This window comes from Camponotus vicinus, unplaced genomic scaffold (genome assembly GCF_025532165.1).
Source record: "Camponotus vicinus isolate PSW18456_S1 unplaced genomic scaffold, iyCamVici1.0 SCAF_8, whole genome shotgun sequence".
Taxonomy (NCBI): Eukaryota; Metazoa; Arthropoda; class Insecta; order Hymenoptera; family Formicidae; genus Camponotus; species Camponotus vicinus.
The window spans coordinates 787643-794016 of NW_028141980.1; the positions used below are offsets into that span (position 1 = coordinate 787643).

The 6374-nt window shown below is 33.3% G+C and overlaps 1 pseudogene; it reads right to left on the reverse strand.

The window, feature by feature from the left end:
• Positions 1-254: 254 nt before the first annotated feature.
• On the reverse strand, positions 255-5693 carry LOC145975922 (uncharacterized; annotated as a pseudogene).
• Positions 5694-6374: the final 681 nt, after the last annotated feature.

The window sequence follows — 6374 nt, forward strand, 5'->3', positions numbered from 1 at the left end:
CAAAAGCTAAAAATATTAAATGTATTGTGCAAGTTATTTGAAGTAATATTGTATATTGGTAAAATTTACAAATACTATTTACAAATATTCACAATACATTTGTTGCCTTGAAATAATATATTTATATCGAGAATAGAATGGGCCCCTCCATCGCCCATTTCCGTGAGACGCAACCATTAATATATGTATTTTTTTCGTCTCTCCGATATATGCAAACGAGATATTTGCATTGAGGCGTCTTTTTCCAACGATATTCATTTTGGAAAAGGCGACAGTCTATTTTCTGCTACAATTTTAAAAAAATGTTGCCTCATATATTTCACATTAGTGGAATATTTCTCCTTACAAGGATTTCCTCCTAAGGCTATAGTTGTAGCGAAAGCTGCAGCATAAATTCCACAGGATATACCATCAGGTTGTGCTTGAACCTTTTCAAATATTATATGATATTATTTTTATTTATTTGTGGATAACGGCGATGAATATAATTTTTTTCTTTAGGCACCAATTTATCGTATGTACAACTAGGTAAACTATCGTACACTCGAAGTTTGGTGCCGTCCAAAAAAATACATCGCCAATGATCACTACAATTTCCTCCAATAATTTGTAAGCTTTTGTCGCTACGACTTGCTACAATTATATGAGGATATTCCAAATATAGCACACTTTGTGTTTCAAAATGAGAATCATCTCTTATAACGCGTAAAAGTAGGTCTAATGATTCGTCATTTATTTTGCTATCTATAGGTAAAACATTACCCTTTACTACATATAAAGGAGAGCAACTGAATTATCTAAAAATTCTCTTTGCTTTGCTACATCGTCTTCAGTTAGTTCTCTATTTTTGGAGTAACTAACAACGATGCAATCGTCATCTTGTTCTGCACTCGGAGCAGTAACAATAGTTGCTTCCATTGCTAAAATATTCGAAACATTTATTTCAGATTCGAAACATTCATCTTTTTGGATAATGTTTTCGTCTTCTGAATTACATTGTCGAAGACTTTTTATTTTTTTCGCTGCTTCTTGTTGAGCTTCAATTATGTATCTTGGATTTCTAATTGGCATATGTCTATTATGCCGACTATCCAAGATTTCTGGAAGCATGCAATCATAATAGAAAAGTGTTAAAAAGGGCAGCATTTTATTATTCCAAAATACATTGTCCCTATTAACACGTACTATTTTCATGCTTTTTGGCGTCCATACAGTGAAAATACAATAATCTCGCTGCGTTATATTTAACTGCCCTTGAATTTGATAGAAAAATCGATGATTCTGATTCATCTTATTTGAATTTTTCTTATCAAAGATGCCTTTTAGTTGAGGCAGCGTTTTTATGACCTCTTCCGCTGTTAAATGCTCAGCTGACAGAGGACATTTTATTTTTACCAGACCATCTTTATCAATGAGTCCATCAGGAGAAGCACCTAAGCATGGATTTTCAATGTCAATGAATAATCCGCAAGTTTTAATCTCCTTTTTTAATGTTATGGCCAATTCTGTTTTCGCAATATTTTCTTTCTCGCGACCATATTTCATAGCCGCGGTATCGATTGAAGGAGGAAATAAAATATTTTTTACAGTTGCGGCGCAAGACGTTGTCGGTCTCATGCGACATACGATTCCAAAATTAGACGCCGTCAACATTTCCTGTCTCAATGAGTGCCACAAATCAGATTCACTTTGCTCCATTGTATCACGTTCAATTTGTCTCCAATTTTTGGCATTTTCAAGCAACTTTTCCAAATGATTTTGTCGAAGTTGCTCAAAAACATCAAGTGGGAGATCCGGTTTTTGTGATTGCGGGCCATAATGACAATCTGTTCCTGATTCCCGCTTAAACTTTTTTTGCCTTCCATTCATTTCTCGAGATTCTCTGGTTCTTGCAACTTTTGCTTGTCGTCGCTTTTCCAAAGTCTCGATAATGGGAGGAACACTTTTACATATATTTTGATGCACTTGCGTGAGAACTTGTTGTGTATTATATTGCACAACTGCCCCCGCAATTCTAGCATTATAGGAGCCTCGATTACCAAAATTGATGCGCTTTCCACCAATTTCTTTGCAGATTATCGAGTTGAACGATTCTGCAGGATTATTGGTTAATTTCAGCAACAAGCTATCAGAATAAGCGCTTAAATATATCATAGCACTCTCTACTTTTTGATAAAGACCGTGCAACTTGAGAAACGGTACATAATTTTTCTTCATTTCGTCACCACAGTCACAAATACGACCGCGTTCTTTACATCGTTTATGTTCACCAAATATATGGCTAGGAATATTTAATATATCTTTTTGCAATTCCATAGCCTTATAATGATCAGGTTGCTCTTCTTTTCCTCGTACATCAATTGCTTTTATCACTTCTTTTCGTATCTTCAAAATGTTGTTTTTTACAACATTTCGTAGATAGACGAAACCACGCTTTCTTTGCATTTTTTGCTGAGTTGTTTCTGCTACAATCCTCAACTTTTTGCACAGATTGCGAAGCAAATGATTTGTACATTCAATTTTTTTCACGGTAACCATTTGTTCGCGATATGGTCTGCTATCAACGATGGTCTGATATACGCTGCTATCGGCAATAATTGTTCTATAGATCATTCCATGCATTTCCAGGCTACTTTTAAAGCCTCCTGCTATGGCGTCGCTCTCCATACTTGTGGAGCTTGCGTTACGATCGAAATTTTTGTAACATTTATGGTGTCTTGGTTCAATTCTATTTCTTTCCGCCATATCACATAACGTGCAAAATTTATTGCGGACACCGACAAAAAGAATCTTTTTTGTGCGGTAACCAATTATTGCACCAACGCCGGAAAGAGAATCGTAGGCGTTGCCGTACGATCTCTTCATCCAACTACCATCCGCTATAACAGTTATATACGGAATATCGTTTATTGTTTCTTTTCTTTCGAGAGCGAGTTGCTTTTCAACTTCGCCAGCTATTTTCATATTTTCCGTAGCTGTTTTCTCAAAATCATCGATTACCTTTTCTCGATATTTGATATAAGTTTTATCGGACATACATGGAATGTTTATAGCTGCACACAGCTCTTCCAATTGGGCAAAACCAATTCCAACTGTGATAGTTCCTGCTACAGCAGCCGTATTTATGTCCAATGTTTTCGGCTCTGTGGGTTCTGACCAGATGTTAGCTTCATAATTGCACATTTGGCATTTGAAGAACAATTGCGTCATGAGCCCACGACGACGAGAATTTACGAGTTTCCAATTTTTAAATTGGCACTCTATTCCTCGTGCATGATTATCGAAAGTTCTATGGATTTCATTCCACATAAAAGAAATATCGACAATGCGACGGCCTTCGGGAAAATTTTCCTGGATACAAGAAGTATCTAGAAGGTCTTTATTATCGATAACAAGTGTATTGTTATCGTCGCAGTTGTCAACATTTTCATAATACATACCTGTCTCTGAAGTTGACTCTAGGCATTGAATACTTTGGGTACTAACTTTCGAATCCATCATATCGGGAAGTAATTCCACCGATTTCTTATAATCGATGGATTCATTGTTAGTACCCTTACTAACACAAACATTTCTAGAGTTCATATCTTTTTCGATTTGCCTCAATAACTGCCGCCTGAAAAGAAAAATTAATGGATTAGTATTTGTAAAATATTAAAAAAATTAAAAAGTAGAAAAAAATATGAACAAAGTTAAATATCTGAAAAATAAGTGCAGTCTTTTGTTTAGTTTTTATATCTAATAGCTACAAAAATTAATTATAATACAATACATAATTTTTGAAAACAAAAATGCTTCAAATATTTTATAATAATTTTATAAGAATGCATACGCAAACCGTATCTGGAGCAAAATATTTTTAAAAGTTACCAGCACACGAATATATCGCCTCTGGATTTTTTCCAGAACGCACATGCAAATCGCATCTGGAGCAAAATATTTATAAAAATTACCAGCACACGAATAGATCGCCTCTGGATTTTTTCCAGAACGCACATGCAAACCGCATCTGGAGCAAAATATAAAAATTACCAGCACACGAATAGATCGCCTCTGGATTTTTTCCAGAACGCACATGCAAACCGTATCTGGAGCAAAATATAAAAATTACCAGCACACGAATAGATCGCCTCTGGATTTTTTCCAGAACGCACATGCAACACGTATCTGGATCACAATATATTTTTAAAAGCTACCAGCACACGAATAGATCGCCTCTGGATTTTTTCCAGAACGCACATGCAACACGTATCTGGATCACAATATATTTTTAAAAGCTACCAGCACACGAATAGATCGCCTCTGGATTTTTTCCAGAACGCACATGCAAACCGTATCTGGAGCAAAATATAAAAATTACCAGCACACGAATAGATCGCCTCTGGATTTTTTCCAGAACGCACATGCAACACGTATCTGGATCACAATATATTTTTAAAAGCTACCAGCACACGAATAGATCGCCTCTGGCACTAACTACTATAAAACTACTATACAACTACTATAAAAAGATACATAACTTATTTTAAATTATTTTAACTTATTATAACTTATTTTAAAATACAAAATAAACGAAAGACTGCAAAAAATTTTTCAGAAATTGTCATGTTTTCAATATTATTTGTATACAAGATGTTAAAAAAGTGCCGCATACGCTTAGCGTTATTAGATAGAGAATAAAAATGTAAGAAAAAACGTCTAATTCTATTTTTCGATGCAATGAATAGTTTTATTGCAGTTTCACTGACTAACTTATTACAATATGCGATAAAACTATTTATCACATCGAAAAATAGTATTACATATTTTTTCTTCAATTTTCATTCTTTATCGAATGGCACTGAACGTATACGACATTTTTTAAATACCCATTATATAAAATTTTTGTTATAAAATATATAAATATAAAATAATATAATAGATATGTATGTTAAAAATTTTAATAATGCTACAGAATTTAAGAAATAAAATAGTAATTGAATTAAAAATATATATATAAAATTATATACATTATATAAATATTTTATACATATTTAAAATAGAAAATTGAAATTTATTTTGAAAATTTATTCTACTTTATTAAAAAATTGAAATTATTTTCATAGATTAAATTTAAATTATTTTCATAAAAATATTATAAAGAAGGTTAATTTTGAAAAATGTAACAAAAATAATATATAAATAAATTTGGAATTACTGCTACATAATATTAAATATTTTATAAATATTTATAATTGAAAATTTAAAATTATTTGTAAAATTTATGGACGTATTTTATTTATGCACGTATGTATGTATGTATGTATGTATACGAGGGTAGGGTGTAAAGTTTCGGGCCTCACATAGACATGGCGTTACTATGCTTATTTTTTTGGCGGCGTTGCATGATTTCATTCTTCATCAAGTTATCATAAAAGTTTCAAGTCGATGCGTTACTTAATTTAATTTTGACGGACTAAACTAAGTAACGCATCGACTTGAAACTTTTATAGTAACTTGATGAAGGATGAAATCATGCAACGCCGCCAAAAAAATAAGCATAGTAACGCCATTTCTATGTGAGGACCGAAACTTTTCACCCTACCCTCGTATATGTATCAATGGAAATATGCTCACCTTCTAATCCAGCCTTTCTTGACGGAAGCTCTGCGCCGAGTCAAAGGCAAATGTATGTTATCATATTTTCGCCCCATTATGTGGACACACTATAATACACTCTATAAACTATAACAGTACAAAACAAACTACACAAATCGAAAGTTCTTTTACTAGTTTTTCACTATATCGATACTTTTATCGATACGATCAGGTTATAACAGTAACGTGTTATAACAGTCACGCGCGCTTTTCTTGTTATACGTACGTCCAGTGATGCCAGAATGGATACGCTGGCAACAGCAAATTATTTCGCATAGAGTATAGCTCGGCGTTCCTGTGGAACAATCGAGTGTCGAGGCGCACGCATGTGAACATGAGTCGACTTACTCCACGATACATGACATCGCGTCAATATACAGGGTGCGCAAAAAATACCGGATTGGTAAAATATCTTGAAAACGAGATTTTCGAAAAAAATGTTTCATACAAAATTTGTAGGGTTTTATATGGCGCATTGCATAGCAATATTATTATGACCCTGAAAAGCATTGTCAAAGTCACGTGAAGGTCACCTTTAATTTCTTAAATGGAAACCTATGTTTTCCTGTACATATTCTTGTAGCTTATCTCGAAAGCTTTTCAAAACACTATAATAAAGTATTTTTTCATTGAGTACTTTACGAGTTATGGAGCTTGAAATAATTTCTTAATTTCGCATAAACCATTTTAAAAACACTTATTTAATCTAATTAATTTTTAAATAGATATCATACGAT